Consider the following 18,283-nt stretch of genomic DNA (forward strand, 5'->3'; position numbering starts at 1 on the left):
ATCTTAGATATCATCTAACCCTTTAAGAGCTGCCCCCAAATAAGAAGTGGAGTGAGAAGCCTTGCAAGAAGTGAACTCTGTGTCTTAGGAAGTGTTTAAGTAGAGGCCAGTTGACCCCAGGCCTGGGATGACGGCCTGCTCTGCTGGCCTGCGTGGCTGGAGCCTGCCAGTGGGGCTCAGAAATGAGCGTGGCCAAACGGTCACTGCTCTCTCTCCTTCTCTCCCACCAGCTAAAAGCTGTCTTTGGCAAAGGTCAGTCCAGGGATCATCAGTTTGGGGCCTGGTCTTGGAAGTCCTGGGAACACTGCTGCAGTGCTCCCTCTCACCAGTCTCCTAGGCATGCCTCTGCTGGGTGAGCTGGTTGGTGTGTCTTCAGTGGCATCAGAATTTTAGCTGCATGTTTGAAAGAGGCACCAATGATGTGGTCTGGTGGCCATTAGCTATGGAGGCCTGGTGTAATGGCCCTTGGCCTGGGCACGCATCTGAGGCCTCACGTCGCCTACAGCATCCTCTGCTGGGTCAGTAGACATTGTCTCCACGCCACTTCCTCCCAGCCTGGCTTGCTGCTTTTCTGACCACATTAACAGATGGGAAGCAATGTCACAGAAAGCCCAAACCCTAGATAATCTACGGTCCACGTTAGGTTTATGAATGACTGACTGCATGTCACTTTTGCACAGATTATCTTCCTTAACTTTTCTTTCATTGAGGCTGAAAATGAATGCTTTTATATATACTTGGAACCCATGTTAGACGTGGGGTACCCACTGAATTCATTCAGGCTCAGAAGTAAGCTGTTTGCTGCAGATAATCGATTGCTTTTAGTTTCCCACAGTCACATTAGCTTATATTTTTATATGTTAATCCTCTTCGACTTTGGTCATTTCCTGTGTGTGTGTGTGTGTGTGTGTGTGTGTGTGTGTGTCTCCTCATACACCCATTTAGACTTGACCAGCCTCTCCGAGCCCAGTCTAGAGTATCTTTCTGCGTCTTTCTATAGTCAAGACTCCGTAGCCGGCTCCCCTACTTTGGGGAGTGCAGTTAAAATGAAGCCAGCTGAAGCACAGGGGGTGTGACCCTCAGCCAGTCCTTTGTGTTCTGCCCCTGTCCATGGGAGGCATCTGCTGTGTGTGTGTGTGTGTGTGTGTGTACTGAACGCAGCTGTTCACACAGTGAGTACCTCCTGGTATGATGTCAGACCCAGCCAGCCCCTCCACATCTCACTGACATGTTGAGAGAAGTCTCTGATGTTCTTGACCTGCCCACTTGGAGAGTGAGAAGGACTCCCCATGGTGAAGGTGTGAATGAGTTTCTCAGTGGGGTTCTCAGGACACACCCTTTCTGCCTGCTACTCTGCTGGATGTCTGCTGCCCTAGGAAATGGCAGGGGCAGGGAGACTGGAGACATATGGACCACAGGAGAGCTGATTGGCTTCTTTCCTGCTCTTCTGGGTGGGATTAGCAAGCTTCCTGACAGTCTCTCACACCTAGACTTGACCGTTAGTGTGATCTTGCTGCTGGACTGTTCCCTGACTGCCATGAGGCTGCTGGCTCCTCTCCACCTGGTCATAGCCTCTCAGCAGGAGCCCAGATCCTCCCACTTCTCTTTCTCTCGTTCATTCTGACCCTTGGGCGAGGACCATCCCACTGTGACTGGGGGTTGCATATAAGTGGCCCCAGCTGCTTCCACTTTTTGAGCCTGGCCCCTTCATTCTGTGGCAGACCCTCCACCTGGGAGGTGCCAGACCCTCCACCCCAGAGGTAAGCGCCCGTCTTGGGGGAAGGGGCTGGCTTAGCTGGGATCTTGGCCTGGGACAATGGGGCTCCATTGGGTTGCCTCCCCCACCCTCTAGACAGGGAAATCCTCTAAGCTGACCTAATTACCTGCAGTGAGGAACAGTTTGAGGAGGGCGGGGACCCTTGGACTGGGGGTGTGCACCACTCTGAGACTAACCCTTTGGTTGCTGCTGCCCAAGGACAAGAATCTTCTTTCCGTTTGCAATCCTTGTGGAGGTGAACCCCTTTGGAGTCCTTCCAGCCTGGTCAGTCCTCCCCTGGTCATTCATTCGTCTCAGGGATGCAGGAACCACAGTCCCAGCTTAGCATAGATCTGCTTTGAAAGTGAAAGTGGTAAAGTGTTAGTCACTCAGTCGTGTCTGATTCTTTGCAAGCCCGTGGACTGCAGCCCACCAGGCTCCTCTGTCCATGGTTATCTCCAGGCAAGAATACTGGAGTGAAGAAGCCATTCTTTTCTCCAGGGGATCTTCCCAACCCAGGGATCAAACCCAGGTCTCCTGCATTGCAGGCAGATTCGTTACTGTCTGAGCCACCAGGGGAGTCCTTACCCGGGCGTATCTCTGCTCATCTTTCTCAGCGGGGACCCTCAGGAGATGGTGTGTTTAGCCAGAAGCCCCAGTCTGTCCTCCTGCAGGGTCCCCTTCAACCCCAGTCCAGGCAGAGCCGTTCAGTCCCGTGGGGAGTCCCTGGAGAGACACAGGTTTCTGATGGACCCTCTCCAGGCCTGGCTGTGCTGACGCCTGCTTCCTCAGACCCACCGCCTCCAGGATGCTGGAACCCAGGGATTTGCTGTGTGGGCAGCTCCCCGTGCTCATCAAGCAGGTATGGAGTGTGTGCTTTATGACGAGTGCCTTCTGTGGCCTCATGCTTCCCAGTGTGCAGGATTCTTTACCTGTAAGGCTGCTGCATTTGACCTTCCTTTCAGCGCTTGGAGAACTCTGACTGGGAGCCTAGAAGAGGACCCCTGGGACTCAGGCTTAGTCAGTGAGGGAGGCATGGAGCCGGAATCAGCTTTCAGCCTGCCTGACTCCAGGAATGGGCTTCTGCAGCACGGCAGAGGCTGTGTTAGGGCTCGGCAGACAGAGCACATGTGTGCAGCTCAGGGTCTTCCTCAAGGTTATAATCTTAATGTGGGAACAAGATTTACACACACAGAAGGAGGCTCAAGAAGGCCATTCCATGCATGAACATAATTGACTGGCAACTGATAAGCCGCAGTGGGATTAGTGGGGAGGAAGTCCACTGCTGACTGGAGTCGTTGAGGAAATCTTTGTGGAAAAGTCAGGTTTTGAGCTCGACGTGAAAAGATCAGTAGTATTTTGATGCGTGGAGGAAAGGAGAGAGGATGATTAATAGAGAGGCAGAGGGAGAGGGACGAGTGAGGAAACCTGTAGCTGCAGGGCAGGATGTGTGTGTGGAGCAGGGAGGCCGAGCAGTCCCTGCTTGTGCTGTGTGTGTGCACGCACGAGTGCAAATGTCGGGGAAGCACCCACCAAGGTAGTGAGACTAGACTAACTACCCATATACCTAGGGCTTAACTTAAAAAAGTAATTTACTGAGAGGCAATTTGCGTGACATAACAGTTTTAAAGCGGACCGTTCCGTGGCATTTAGTAGATTCACTGTGTTGCCACCACCTCTTTCTGGCTTCAGAACTTTCCCATCACCCCAGAAGAGCAGCCCATACCACTGAGCACTTGCTCTTCGTTTCTCCCTCCCCTTCCCCCGTCCCCTGGCAACCATTCATCTGCTTTCTGTCTGTACGGATCTGCCTGTCCTGGACATTTCATATCAGAGAAACCATACAATGTGTAGCCTTTTGGGTCTGGCTTCTTTTACTTGGCTTTCGCTAATCCACAACGTAGCGTGTATCAGGACGTCATCCCTTTTTATGGCTAAGTAATATTCTATCATATGTCTATATCATAACCTGTTTATCCATTCATGCGCTGATGGGCTTTTGCACTGTTTCACCTTTTGGCTCTTGTGAATGGCCACTGTGAAACTGTGCATGTTGTTTGGGTACCTGCTTTCAATTCTGGAGGTGTCTGCCTAGGAGTAGAATTGTGGGTCATGTAGTTTATGACTAAGTTGTGGGGGAACCACCAAACGGTCATTTCCTTTTTGCGCTCCCGCAGTGCTGCCCCGGGGGTCCCGTGTCTCCTGTCTCCCACCTGGTGCTTGTCATTTGACCTGATCGCCCTGCACAGTTTTACACCCTGGACTCCGTGGAACCGGTGCTTCTTTCTCCCGGTAGGACCCTAAGCCTGCTCAGCGCAGGCAGGAGGCCCTGGCCGCTTCTGGCTCTTGTCATTCCTTGCTGTGCACTGGTTCTGCCCGCAGGGCAGCCTTGTGTTCTTCAGGTTAGGGCAGCCCAGGAGGGGGGGTGACTCTGCTGTGCTCAGCCCAGGCAGAGGAGCCCGGGATGCCTGCCGCAGCCTGCCTTCCCAGCACTGAGTCTGCCGGCCGCTTTCCGGGCTGGGTCGTCCTGTCTCCCAGCCTCAGGCCCCTGGAAGCCCACTGTGTGGACACGTGGCACCTCTGAGTTCTCTGACTCTGCTGCTGAGATGATGTTTCCATTTTGGTTGGCACCCCAGAATGACAGCTGGCTTTGAGGGGGTCCTATTTGGGTGTTGTATTGCTGGGACAGCCATAACGAAGTACCACAGACTGGTGACTTGAGCAGCAGAAGCTTGTTTCCTCCCAGGTCTGAAGCCTGAAAGTCCAAGGTCAGAGCAGCAGCAGGACTGGCCTCTTGCGCCTCCCCCTTGGCTTGTTGACGGCCCCCTTCGCCCTGTGTCCTTGCTTGCGTTTCCCTCTGCTTGTACCTACGTCCCACCTTCTGTTCTTATAAGAACACCAGTCATGCTGGTTTGAGCCCACACTAAGGACCTCATTTTACCATAATTATCTCTTCAGGAGGCCTGAATTCTGTCCCATTCTGGGTTCTGGAGGTTTGGACTTCAGCATAAGAGTTTTAGGGGCCATGGTTCAGCCTGTGACGGGTGAAGAGGGCAGCCAGGGTGAGAAGGACAGGGAGGCAGAGAGGTGAGGGGAGGGGCTTGGGGGCCTGTGATGTTTCTGGGCTCCTGTTTGGTTCCTCTTTCAGCCAAATACAGAACAGGTGGAGGAGGGGAGATGAATGGCGGCAGCCAAGAGGGCACTGGGGGCTTTGGGCAGGCGGGAAAGCAGTGTCTGCGATCAATCATTTATTCCTGGGTGCCACGCAGGAGGGCGTCGTCATGGCAACGGGCTGCGTGCTGCGGTTGGCCTGACAGTTGCCCCTCTGAGCTGCCTCTCCCCTCTCAGGTCCTCCGGCCCTCCCTTGGCCCTCCCTCGCCTTCTTGTGGGGCGCAGCCTGCCTGCCGTCAGCGTGGGGATGTTGTCCTCACAGGAGCTGTAGCAGCCCCATCTCCATCCCCGCGTGGCCGCGGTTAGGGGGGATGATCAGGGCCTGACTCCTTTCTCAGAGGTCATCCCACTGCCTTTTCAGCTGCCCGGCCCCTTGCCTTAGTGCAGGTGCCCTGCAGGCTGCTTTTTCTGCCGCCTGTTTCACACCACACCTCGCCGTCTCCCAGCAAGTGGAATGAATCAGCTCCTTGTCACGCTCGCTGTGCTTGGAGCTGCCGTCCGTGGGGAGGTCCCTTTGAGCCTGGCCGCTGGGCAGTGCCTCCCCTGCCTTAGGCATCCTTGCGCTGCCGTCACCAGCAACAGAAGTTGGTCCTTCGTTCCTTTCTCCCGACCTGAGGAGACTGGAAGACGCCAGAAGCATGCAGGAGGTCTGTAGTCCCCCCTGCTGCTGAGTGTGCAAGGTGTGAAGGTGGCCTCCAGTAATCCCTGAGTCAGGAGCAGGCCTCGCGTGCCTGGGTCGCTCTCCAATCTTTCCCAGAGCCTGGGTCTCAGGTCCAGCAGCTGCACTGAGCCTTAGCCAGAGAGACAATTGAATTTTAAAGTTACTTTTCATATGCACTACAATTCACTGCTTCCCCAATTCACTGGCTGTCACAACTAATAAGGGATCTGGGTTGGTAATAACCATTTAAGACTTAATGTTATTAGTCTTGTAATTGCTGCTAAGGGTCTTGTCTGTTCTCTGGATTTGTAGATCCTCACACATGAAGATTAGGAAAACATACCCCTAAGCTGGAGGCTGCCGGGGGCAGGTGGTTGGAGAGCAGCCTCAGCTGCCTGACTGGTGTGTGAGTTTCCTGCTCGAGCCTGGAGCTGGCCATTCAGAGAGGCGCCGGGAGCATCTGTGAGCCCCTCAGGGAGCTGGGGGAGGAAAGGAGGGTGCCTTGCAGAGCAGTGTGGCCTGGGTCGCCCTCCTGACAAGCAGCTGCTGGTGGAGGGAGGAATCTTATCTGCAGGCCCTGCCCCCGGCCCAGCCCCCAGGCTCCCAGCGCTGATGACCCAGAAGAGACAGGAGTGCTGTCCTAGGCAGCCGGTCAGGATGCTGCAGGCAGAGATGAGAGTCGACAGGGAAACCAGCTGCATTAGAAACGCTCTCCTCTGGCTTTGTCTCGGGAAATGTCCCTGCTTCTCACCGCAGGGGATCTTTTGTCACACATGGCTTGAGTTGCATTTGCTGCGGGCTGGCTGGTGTCCCTGGTGGTCGCTGGTGTGGGCCGGCGTCCCTGCACCCCTTCTCCTCTCGCACCTGTGAGGCTCTCAGCCCCGCTGCCTGTGCGCTCCGCCAGGTCTCGCCAGCACCGCTGCCCACTGCAGACTGCTTTCCTGCCAGAGGTGAGCGTAGAAACCCTGCCCGCTTACTTCTTTTGTCTTTTTTTCCTTTTCGTAGAATACCCACAACATAAAGTTGACCATTTTAAAATATACAGTTCCGTGGCATTTCGTTTCTTCACACTGCTGGGTACCATCACCACTGTCTAGTTCCAGACCCCTTCCGTCCCTCCATCGCCCCTGGCCATCTCTTCTCCGCACACACCTCTTTTGGACATTTCACAGAAACGGAACCATGCACTCTGCGGCTTGTTGTGACTGGTTTCTTTCACTTAGCATGACGTTTTTAAGGTGCATTCATGCTGTGGCAGGTCCTGTTTGTGGCTCTATAATATTTCATCTGTATACACCACATTTTGTTTATCCATTGATCTGTTGGTAGGCTTTTTGTTTCTTGTGAGTAGTGCTATCATGAACATTTCTGTCCTCGTTTTTGTGTGAGCACTTGTTTTCAGTAATCTGGCGTGTACACCTAGGAGTGGAGTTTCTAGTCCACGTGTAATTCAATGTTTAACTTAACGAGGACCCGCCAGACTTTGCCCGCATCCCTGCATGTCCCAGCCTCTGTCTTCGTTAGAGAGCAGGCAGCCTGCTCCCTGTGCCCACTCTAGGCCACTGTCTTTGGCAGCCACTTCTGGAAAGTTTCTAGTTCCTAGCACCTGGCCAGACACAGTGACGTGAATGGATACAGCAAAGGAATCTATGGTGACAATAGAGTGATTTCAAATTGTTTTTAATGGTATAACCAGATCTTACTCACTCACACATGTGTTGTCCTCCAAAACTGCACCATTTGAGGGCTGTGTATTTATCCCTATAAGGGGGCCAGTGCTCAGAATCTTGTTTCATCCTCCTAGGAATAGTCTTCAGAGATCTATCCTCGATAATAGTAATTCTTCGCTTTTAACCTTCAATAGTATTCCCAACTGCGTCACCAGCTGTCTTTCCCATTCTTAGCCCTGTCTTTCAAGCTAAGAAAAAAAATCGAATCTACCCACATAGGATAAACATTTGCTACCTTGGGGGCCCATCAAAAGCTATGCTATAGGCTTTGAAAGCAGTTCCAAAGAGAAGCTTCAGGAATGTTCTAAGGACAGGCAAGTGCATTGTTAGAATATGTATGCTATGCTAAGTCACTTCAGTCGTGTCCGACTCTGTGTGACCCCATAGACGGCAGCCCACCAGGCTCCCCCATCCCTGGGATTATAGCCTCCCAAGGGGACTTCTTGGAAGGAGTCAGCAGTCATCCGAATGTATAAATTCTGGTCTGTTCATTTAAAAGATCAGTCAGAAAGCCTTATGCTGCTAAGTTGCTTCAGTCGTGTCTGACTCTGTGCGACCCCATAGACAGCAGCCCACCAGGCTCCGCCGTCCCTGGGATTCTCCAGGCAAGAATACTGGAGTGGGTTGCCATTTCCATACACTAAAAAAGATGATGTGAACAGTTATTGAATTATGTACACCTCCAAGATACCAAGAAAGATATGCATTTTAGGAGTTTTAGAGAGACCAAGTCCAAAATATAACTTGGGAATGTGGTGGGCTGCTTAACACAAAATAGCATTGCCTAACTGCTGGGGAAGAGGGGGTCAGTGGGGAGCCCCCTCTTCATGAGGGTCAGTGGGGCAGTTAGGTTGTTGCAGTCATCGGTCTGGCTGGGAAGTGAACTACGCACAGATCATTCTCCCTCTTTAGGGGCAGTGTGAGAAGGAGACTGGTGATGAGTGCAGGTGAACTGGTACCTTGGCAAGTGGAGTTTTAAAAATTTTAAAATAGCACATCTCTTGCCGTCTATCTTCCTTGGTGGCTCAGACGGTAAAGCGTCTGCCTACAATGCAGGAGATCCGGGTTCAATCCCTGGGTCGGGAAGATCTCCTGATGGCAACCCACTCCAGTATTCTTGCCTGGAAAATCCCATGAATGGAGGAGCCTGGTGGGCTACAGTCCATGGGGTCGCAAAGAGTCGGACACGACTAGCGACTTTACTTTTCACTTTCACTTGCCGAAGCCTGAACAATCCATGGCTTCTCTTTAAAGGTTAAATATTTCAGCCAGCTTTGGAAGTCTGGCAGAGAACTCAGGGCAGAGGCCCCAGGCCAGTGTGCTGCGTATATTTTACCTACTGGGTGACAAAAGATGAAGTCAGCAGTGACGAGGGTGGAACTGAAGACGTCTAGAGAGGGGCCTGGAGGGAAGGTGCTGGGTCAGAGACACGTAGCCTGGTTCTCAGGAGATTTCAGATGCACGTTGGAGGCTGGTGACGCTGTCCCAGTTCTACAGCCAGGCCCAGGAAGTGAATGACAAGGTCGGTGGAATTTCAAGAATAGATCCCTCCACCACTGTAGCATCACAGTAACTCACTCAAAGGTTTGAAGAGTATCGCCCTCTGGGGAAATAGCGCTTCTGAAATCTTCTGTCTTTGTCGCATGTGTCCTGACAGGCATTTATTTGTAGTCGGGTATTGATGGGTTTGGCAGCAAAGCAGGGGAGGATGCTGCAGTGATTTTTAAACAAATCTTTTTTATTGCTGTAACTATATGTGTGTGTGTGTGACATGAGATTTTCCATTTTAACCATTTTAAGTGTACTGTTCATGGCATTAGGATATTACCACAGTGCGGTACAGCTGTCACTGCTCTCTATTTCCAAAACTTTTCATTACTCCAGTGGAAACTCTGTAAACATTAAGCAGCAACTCCCCATTCTCTGCTCCCCTGGGCCCTGGCAACCTTAATCTACTTTCTGTTTCTATAAATTTGACCACATCAGTTCAGTTCAGTCCAGTTGCTCAGTCGTGTCCGACTCTTTGCGACCCCATGAATTGCAGCACGCCAGGCCTCCCTGTCCATCACCAACTCCCGGAGTTCACTCAGACTCACAGTATAGCCACTGTGGAGAACCATATGGAGGCTCCTTAAAACACTAAAAACAGAGCTACCGTACTTCCCTGCCGTCCCACTCCTGGGCATCTATCCAGAGAAGAACATGATCTGAAAGGATACATGCACCCCAGTGTTCATTGCAGCACTGTTTACAGTAGCCAAGATGTGGAAGCAACCTAAATGCCCATCGACAGAGGAATGGATAAAGAAGTTGTGGTGCATATATCCAGTGGAATATTACTCAGCCATAAAAAGAATGAAATAAAGCCGTTTCAGCAACGTGGACGGACCTAGAGAGTGTCATACTGAGTAAAGTCAGACAGAGAAGGAGAAATACTTATGACATCCCTTCTATGTCTAAAAAGAAATGATACAAATGTACTTATAAAACAGAGACTCACAGACTTAGAAAACGAACTTGTGGTTGCCAGGGGTAAAGGATAGTTCGGGAGTTTGGGAATGTCCTGTACACACTGCTGTATTCAAAATGGGTAACCAACAAGGACCTCTTGTACAGCACATGGAACTCTGCTCAATGCTATGTGCCAGCCTGGATGGGAGTGGGGTTTGGGGAAGAATGGATGCGTGTATATGTACGGCTGAGTCCCTTCGCTGTTCATCTGAAACTGCCACAACATCATTAATCAGCAGGTGGATTCTTTACCAGCTGAGCCACCAGGGAAGCCTCTCCCTTCCCCAGCGGATCTTCCTGACCCAGGAATTGAACTGGGGTCTCCTGCATTGCGGGCGGATTCTTTACCAGCTGAGCTATGAGGGAAGCCCAATCAGCTATATCCCAATACAAAATAAAAAGTTTATAAAGTTTGAAAAAAAGATCAGTTGGCCATAGATGTATGAGTTAATTTCTGAACTCTAAATTCTATTTCGTTGGGCTGTCTATCCTTGTGCCAATACAGCACTGATTCGATTGCTGTAGTTTTATAGTGGTGGTGGTGGTGGTGGTTGTTTAGTCACTAAGTCGTGTCCGACTCTTGCGCCCCTATGGACTGTAGCCTACCAGGCTCATCCATGGGAATCCATGGGATTCTCCGGGCAAGAATACTGGCGTGGATTACCATTTCCTTCTCCAGGAGTTTTACAGTAAGTTTTGCAGTTCAGAAATGTGAGTCTCTGGTTTGTTGTTCTTCAAAATTGTTTTGGCTCTTCAGGTCCTCTCGCAAGTCTGTATGGATTTGAGTATAGTCAGTCACTGCTGAACGAACCTGTGTGTGGATGTAAGTGCTGACTTCCGCTGGGTGAGCGCCCAGGAGTGGGACTGCTGGACTGCAGGTGTTAGCGTGCCTGGCTTTAGTGTGCCCTGCCCAGCAGTCTTCCAAAGTGACTGTACAGTTTCTTCTTCTGCCAGCAGTGTACTTGTTCCAGTTATACCACATCTTTACCAATGTTTAGTATTATCAATTTTTTAGTAAAATTTTAGCCACTCTGGTTATTGGCCCAAAGTATGAGTCAAACACCGCTCTTATTCTTGAATTCTTTGCTCAGGGACTCTTTCTCCTGGCACCAGGCCTTGAAGAGTACTTCTTGCTCCCTTCCCCATCACTGTGAGCCAGGGTCTTCCTCTGGATGCTGGAGATCTGGCTGGTGGGCAGGCAGAGTGGGCTGCAGAAGCTCAGCCTCCATGGGGAAACCTCGGGATTGGGACTGTGCGTGTAGGGTTGCTGAAGGAAATGTGTAACTGGACTCTATCCTGGCTGCAGCAGCAGATGGTGTGTATTCCAGTGTGGATAGGGCTTTGGAGCTGTGCCCAGCTGCTGAGAGAGGTCAGTTGTTAGGTAACCATGCTTCACAAGGATGAAGAAGCTGGCAGAACTGTCCCACCTGACCTTGGGCATTTGCTCCCAGAGGAGGCTCCTTTAGGCACAGAACCTGAGACCACAGAGGCTAATAATAGGCTTTCCTAGCCCCGCAGTTTACCAGGGCTAGAGACTTGCGGGCCTTTATCACATACTTGCCCAGTTCTAAAGGCTCCAAGACAGTAAACGTCATCTCCATTTTCAGCTTGCTGGGCAGCTAAGCCCAGTGAACATTAGCTGCAGGCTCCGTGTGCCAGATATTGAACCAGGCACTCAGGGAGCTGCAGAGAACTGGGTGGAGTTCCTGACTCTGAATTCATCATCCAGTAGAGGAAGAAATGCTTGTGCCCATCATTGCAGTGAAAGGAGGACGGGATCTGTGCTTAGTGAGGGATATAAGTAATTTGCTTGGAAGCCGGAGGCAGGAATGGTCACATCTTGCTAGAGGATAGGTCTGGTGGCTTCCTGGAGCAGGTGGCATTGGCTCTAGGCCTTAGAGGATGGGTAGGATTTTGTTGGGCGGAGACAGACAGGGTAAGGGACCTCCAGGCAAAGAAGCAGAAAAGCAGAGGTAGAGATGGTCTATCTCAGACATTTGGAGAAAAGCAAGTGTAGCAGATTACTGGATATTGATGTCAGCCTGGGTGTCAGCCTGGGAGAGGTGGGTTTTATTCTTCAGAAGCAGGAGCCCCCACAGGGTTTGCAGGTGGCGGATTCATGCAGTGTTGTTCCTGCCTAGAGAGCAGCAGGGAGACCATGGGACTGCCGCACCCTCTCCTGACCCTTCCCCTCCACACCCATGCACATGCATGTGCAGACACACACAGAGATGGTGCACACATCAGGATAGACACACATGCCATAAACATGCACAGAGGAGCCAGGACCAACACGTGTGAGAGTAACAGACCCGCACATCAAAACACATCCTTCTGTTGTAACTCACACACACATATTTGCACTCACACACCTACACGATGATACCAGCCTATAAACCCAAGGAGCACACATCCCATACCATGTATGTGTGTTGGAACACCTGTGTACATGCCCAAATACCCACACATATTGAGTCACACTAAAGTTGCACACACAGACCACTAGACAGACATTCTGGGACAGTCACACACATAAGCTCACCAAGTCGGGCGTGTAGGTATGCACTAAGATGTAAGTACACTGAGACATCTTCATGCAGCAAAGTGTGCTCACACTCATGGGGGTGCACATGTGGGAGCCAAAGCCCTCCGCCAGGTGTGTGCCTTCACGCAGACTCACAAATGCACGCTCACACATAGGCACAGCCACAGACAGATCCGGGTGGCACAGTCCTGGGCCGGCTGCTCTGGGAACCTGTCCTCCTCACCCCAGCCTCACTTCGGAGGGACCAGCTTCCTGCCGGCCGCCTGCAGCCGCATGCACTCCTGGCAGCTCGGCCCTGGATGAGCCCTCAGAGGCTCTCCTAGCCCATCTCCCACTCCATGTGGGCATTTTTCAACTGTTGTTGGGGGTCACCCAGCTATTCCTTAACCACTTTAGGTGAAGTACTTCTTGACAGCAAGTTTCTGGCTTTAGTAGAGTTTGCTTTTCTTTCTAGAAAGTGAGGATTCTGTGCCTGAAGGTGAGGCTGAACCCTTCGCCACAGCAGTTAACAAATGTGATGTGAGGACCTCAGGCAGGGACTCAGACCCGCCCCGAGCCCGCAATTCCTCTGGGCCATGGGTCACGCTCTGGCCTAGTTGCCAGTCCCCAGATGGTTCATTGCTGACAGTCCTGGGGTGGCAGAGTGGCATTCCAGTCCTGTCAGTGGGGGCTGTGGGTGGCAGAGGGGTGCTCCTGATGGGTGGGGGTGAGGGGCTGCCCTCCCAGAACAGGAGGGACTTCTCTGCCAGGCCCAGTGGCACAGCTGTTGTTCCAGCCTCTGCGGACGTGACCCACATTCCAGCCAGCCGCCCCGCAGCTCTCTGCCCTCTTCTGCCTTCCCCAGCCAGAGCTGCCCACCTGCCCCACCCCTGCTCTGTCCTGGGCCGTCACCCCGCATCCAGAAAGGGGCTGCCGTCGGCAGGGGCACCAAGGGGTCAGCCAGCGTGGCTGCCCCCATGAGAAGAGCCACAGACACCCGAGAGCAGCAGAGTTGGGGCAGGAGGTTCCGCCCTCTGGGGGCACCCCTGTCTGGATGCTTGTCTGGCTTTCTCAGTCTTTCCCTCTATTCCTCTTCAAGGTGGGATGAATTTGGTCTCTCCAGTCGCCCCTCTCTACCCTACCGATATGCAGGGGGAGTTGCTTCTGCCCCTCATCTGAGAGGTGCCCCTTTTCCAGCTCTGAACCTGAGGCCACACCTTCCACTGTGGCCAGGCCTTTCTCAATGATCCTTTCCAGACTTTCCCACACTCCACCAGCCCCGTGTTCGTCATTGGCAAGAGAAAGGGCCCTAAGAAGCCCCTGGGGAATGGGCAAGCGGTAGGCAAGGTGTGGGGCTGAGGGAGCCGGGCCCGGGGCTGGGTTACCACCTTGCCGCTCAGTGTGGGGCAGCCGTGGGAAGAGAAGGTCCAGGGTCCAGAGGGGCTTCCCCGAAGGTGGTCACGGCAGGGACCAGCGCTGCCCTGTCTCTGGGCTGGGGGTAGGACCATCCTGTTACACATACTTGTTGTCCACCAGAGTAATTTATGTTCTTTGCAGAAAATTTAAAAAATGTAAATAAGCACAAAGCAAAAATGCAAATTATCTATAATTGCACTATTCAAAGATAGCCATTCTTACGCTATTTTTGTAATCTGCCCTTTTTTTACTTGTTCATGTTATTAAGATGCCCTGCATTATTTCATCATTTTAACAATTATGTAATATTCTGTGGCCTGCGGTAATAGTAAGAATCGAAGTGTTTTTATTTTAAGCATTTACCTTATTTATCAGGTACTGTTGTCATTGAATTGATTGATTGTTTTATTATGCCAATTATACAAATAGTGAGGCATAGAGAGGCTCAGTAACTCGCCTGAAGTAACACAGCCAGTAAATGGCAGAGTCAGAACCCTTGTTTCCATACTCCACAGCCTGTCAAGCCATGGACTTGCCATAGTGTGGTTAACATTTCCCCTAGTGATGGCTGTCTAGGGGTCTTCTAATTTTTTACCTTTATAAACAATACTCTGATAAACATTTGTGTGACATATATTCTAATTGTCCTTGATTATTTACTTAAGATCTACTCCCAGAATGGTATTTACGGAACAAAGGGCATAAACGTTTTAAAGACATTTGAATGTATTTCTAAGCTTTCCCCGGGAAGAATGTTATAAGGCACTCTCTCACCAGCAGGATAGGAGAGCTTGAGGGAAAGCCTGACCTTCTGAAGTCTGGCCCTCTTAGGGGAAGCAGGCTGGAGCAGTAGCCTGGAGATAGCTTCCTGCGGGGTGGTTGGAGAGACTGGAGATATTTAGCCCAGAGAAGACTGGAAGCGTTGGCAGAGGCTACACGCATGGCTGTCATCAGATGTGCGATGGACTGTCGAGAGGAAGAGGGACGGTTTGTCCTGGAGCCCTGAAGCAGAGGTGAGCCAGTGGGCTGAGCCGAGGTATGTGGAGAGCTGCCCCCTCGTGTGGGCAACACCTGGCCGCGATGGGCAGGGTAGGGGTTGAGTAAATGCTCCATGACCCGCTGCCGTCCTGACTTGCGTGGGGGGCTGGTACCACCCACAGCACACTGTGCTCCCCCATAGCCATGGCGCCTCCAGGTCTTAGCTGGGGGGTCTGCGCCCCATCCGCCCCTGCCCTGGGGAGCCTGGCTCGGCCTGGCACTTGTCTGCATCTGTCCCCCTCGAAGCCTGAGCGGCACAGCCTGGCCTGTGTCACGGGTGGCACAACCCCTCCATTATGCAGGAGGGGACCCGGCGGCGAGAGAGCGAGCAGGCCGGCTGGGGGTGGGGACCCGAGTGCTTATTAATAAACAAGAGCATTGTGTGGCGTCCCATTCACAGCCTTCTCAGGGGACATGGTGGGCTTGCGGTAACAGAGCCCTGTTTGTGCCAGGAGGGCTGGGGAGGTGGCACGTGGGAGGTGGCGAGGAGCAGGGAAGCCGCGAGCAATTTTGACTCCACCGAGGGCCGGGCTGCTGTGTTTGCTCTGCGGCAGGCGGCCAAGGGGAAGGCCTAGCTAGGAATTTGCTCAGGCCTGCGTCTGCCCCCCGGGGTGGCTGAAAGCGCACCTTGCTTTCCGTCCCACCTGTCCCCATGGAGGGGGACTGAGCAGGCTCTGGGTGGACTGGCCGCCTCCCCCAGACGGCTGGGATGCTTGCCTCCGCCCCGTCCCTTGGCCTCCTGTACCCGCCCGCTGCCTCCTTCCAGGTGAGTCCCGCTTCGGCCTGTGTGGGATTCTGCATAATTCCCTGACGCTGCTAGAGCTCTGCTTGTGTGCAAGGCCTGCAAAAGGCTTCCGCACCAGAGAGTGGGCCTGTTTGGTGTTAGGATCAGGAGCATGAAGCAGGTGGGCTAGAAGGAGAGTTGCGATTGTGATGAATGAACTGAAACGTAGGAGGGAGGCAGGCGGGGGCGAGGGTGGCAGGGGCGCTTTGGGCTGAGGAACAGGGGTGTCAGGGAAGGGCTGTGCTGAAGCTCGTTTCAGCCCAGGGAGGACTCGGTGCTGCGGACCTCACTGCACGGCTCTCTGCGTGAACTCTGTGACATGGCCCTCCCCTCTGTTTCCTGTCTTTCCTGGCCTCTCCCTTTCTCTCCTTCAGCTCCTTTCTCTGGCTTCCACCAGCCCACGTGAGCCCCTTGCCTTCCAGGCCCACCAGGAAGGCTCAGTGTTGGCATCTCCGGGTCTCAGGTCAGAAGGCAGAAGCTGCTGCTTGCAGAGAAGTGAGAACAGGCTGTTTCCCTCTCGGCTGGCTTCCAGGGGATGAGAGCAGGTCCTAGTTCAGGGGAGTCCCGGTTCCCTGTCCCTCAGTGCTGAACCAGAACAAGCGGGGAGTCAGATGCCTGGGTCAGCTGGCTCTCCCAGGAACTGATGGTGCCTCCCTTTCAGCTTTGGAAGTGAGTCTGGCCAGGAGCTACCTTGAATTAGGAAACCCTTCCATCATAAGACAGCTCTGAGAGATGCATGCTGATCTGGTTGTGAGTGGGAGGGAAAAGGAAGGGGCTCCTTCTTCCGGTGCACAGAGCAGACAGGGCAGGCTCTGAGCCCGGCGCGCCCCTGGTGTTGCCTGCCTGGGCCCCAGCCTCAGCGCGATGGGTGATGAGCAGGCCCTGCAGAGAACGCTGCCCTTCCGGGCTCGCCACTGCTGCCCGTGCCAGGCGTTCGCCTCCCTCCCTCCCCCACAGTCTGAAGCAGCAGTGACTATTTGTAGAAGCACCTGCATGCTCTTGGGAGCACTGTTTCTGTGATTCATCTGCCGGGCTGGATGCTCGTCTGCTTAGTACGTGAGCCCTGGAGAAACAGCTGGACGTGGGGTGTGGGAGTGTGTGCATGTGGAGAGTCCAGTGGGAGTCAGCCGCCCGGAGGGATGACCCAGCGTCCTCCCGAGCTTTTGGGGTTTCCTTCTGGCTCTGTCTGACTGTCAGTTGCTCTGGGAGGTTCCTGAAAGGTCCAGGAGCAGAGACAGGGCCTTCCTCAGGAGGGCGGCATGCTGAGTCAGTGTGGGCACACCGCCTTCCAAGGCTTCCTTGCACATGGAGCTCCAGGAGGAGCTGGCCAGGTGGCCTCCCCGGTGATGCGGACACCATCAACAGCCATAACACTGGTGAATGTTCCTGGAGAGCTTGCCCTGGGATCCACGCTGCTGGAGCTTTGAGCTCTGTCATCTCCTGGAACTGTCCCAGTAACTGTGCCGCTCTACGCCGGGCTCAAGGAGGGAAGCACATCCAGTGTCACACTGTCTGCCCCGCTCCGGAGCCCGCGCCCTCCAGCCCGAGTGCCAGTAGACGGAAACAGTGCGTGTGGCCTTGGCGGCCACGAGGACTGAGGTCAGATGCAAGGATACTTCCTGACGGTGACCGGGGACTGGGTGGGATGTTCTTCCTTAGAGATCTTTGAGAAGCACCCAGCACTTTAGAAGGGGGGGCCTTCCTGCAGGCCGGACTCCGGGTTCATGACCACTCGAGGGATTTTCTTTCTTGGAGTCTTGGCAGCTTTGTTTCCTGGACCCCTGACCATCCCTGAAAGATGCCGGACCATGTGTCAGTAACACAGGGTGCCTACCGCCAGCAGCTTCTGGGCGCACCAAGGACTCACCCGGGATCTAGGATGCGGAAAGCTGGGAGACTGGACTGTTCAGGAGGCCCCAGGAGGAAGGCTGAGAGAGGGGAACTACTCCTGGGAACTCTGGAGCGCCCGAGGGTTAGTGGCCTTCTGGGCAGATGTGCCTTGCTCCCCAGCAAGCAGCGCTCAGCGTTGCCAGGGCCTGTGGCCCTGGGCCTCCGCACACAGGACGAGGCATCTGTGGTGGATGCGTGCTCAGCAAGAGCTGCTAGAAGCTCTCCAAGTGGACACCGTGTAGGCGCCAGAGCAAAGGGCCCCTCGGTGAGATCCGTGAGCGGTCAGGGAAGGGCAGGAGGCTCCTTGTGTCAACTGCTCAAGCAGTTTCTGCCCCCGTCACCCTTCCGGTACCGTGGAGCAGCCTCAGAAGGATGGGGAGTCTGTCCTCCCCCGATGGGCTCTGTGAGCAGCGGATGCAGCATCCTGGAGGCAGTGTGGCAGGGCGGTCAGACGTGGGTGGTGGGGCCAGGCTGGAGTCCGGTCCCAGTTCCACCTCTGCCGCGTGACCTCCTGGCCTCCTCAGCTCTTGATTTTGATAGCAGGTGCGTCTTGGTTTTTGTGAAGGTGAATGAATGAACCAGGAAACCATTTAGCACAGGAGGAAGGAGCTGGGCCCCTCTGCTGAGGGCTACACGGGTCTCTGTCCTGCGTGGGGGCTGTCCTTCCACATGCTGGTGCCCCTGCCGCTCTCCTGGGCTCAGGGAAGGGGCCAGCGGACCCTGGCTGCCTCCTGCCCCCTTGAGCTCTGGGAGCCAGTACCAGGCTGAAAACGAGAGGTAACTGTCCACTTTGCTGTGGACT

At 53.6% G+C, this 18,283-nt stretch overlaps 1 protein-coding gene across 21 annotated transcripts in view; it reads left to right on the forward strand.

The window, feature by feature from the left end:
• Positions 1 to 18,283, forward strand: part of NFASC (neurofascin) — a 202,073-nt gene that overhangs the window by 23,207 nt on the left and 160,583 nt on the right. Inside the window, exon 1 of one of the 21 annotated variants that reach the window (XM_061381975.1) lies at positions 15,399 to 15,573. The exons of the other annotated variants lie outside the window; for them this stretch is intronic. The gene's annotated coding sequence lies outside the window, so the exon portion shown is untranslated. Of the gene's footprint in view, positions 1 to 15,398; positions 15,574 to 18,283 lie in introns of those variants that run through there. 21 annotated transcript variants of the gene reach the window in all.

The sequence above is a fragment of the Bos javanicus genome, chromosome 16 (genome assembly GCF_032452875.1).
Source record: "Bos javanicus breed banteng chromosome 16, ARS-OSU_banteng_1.0, whole genome shotgun sequence".
Taxonomy (NCBI): domain Eukaryota; kingdom Metazoa; phylum Chordata; class Mammalia; order Artiodactyla; family Bovidae; genus Bos; species Bos javanicus.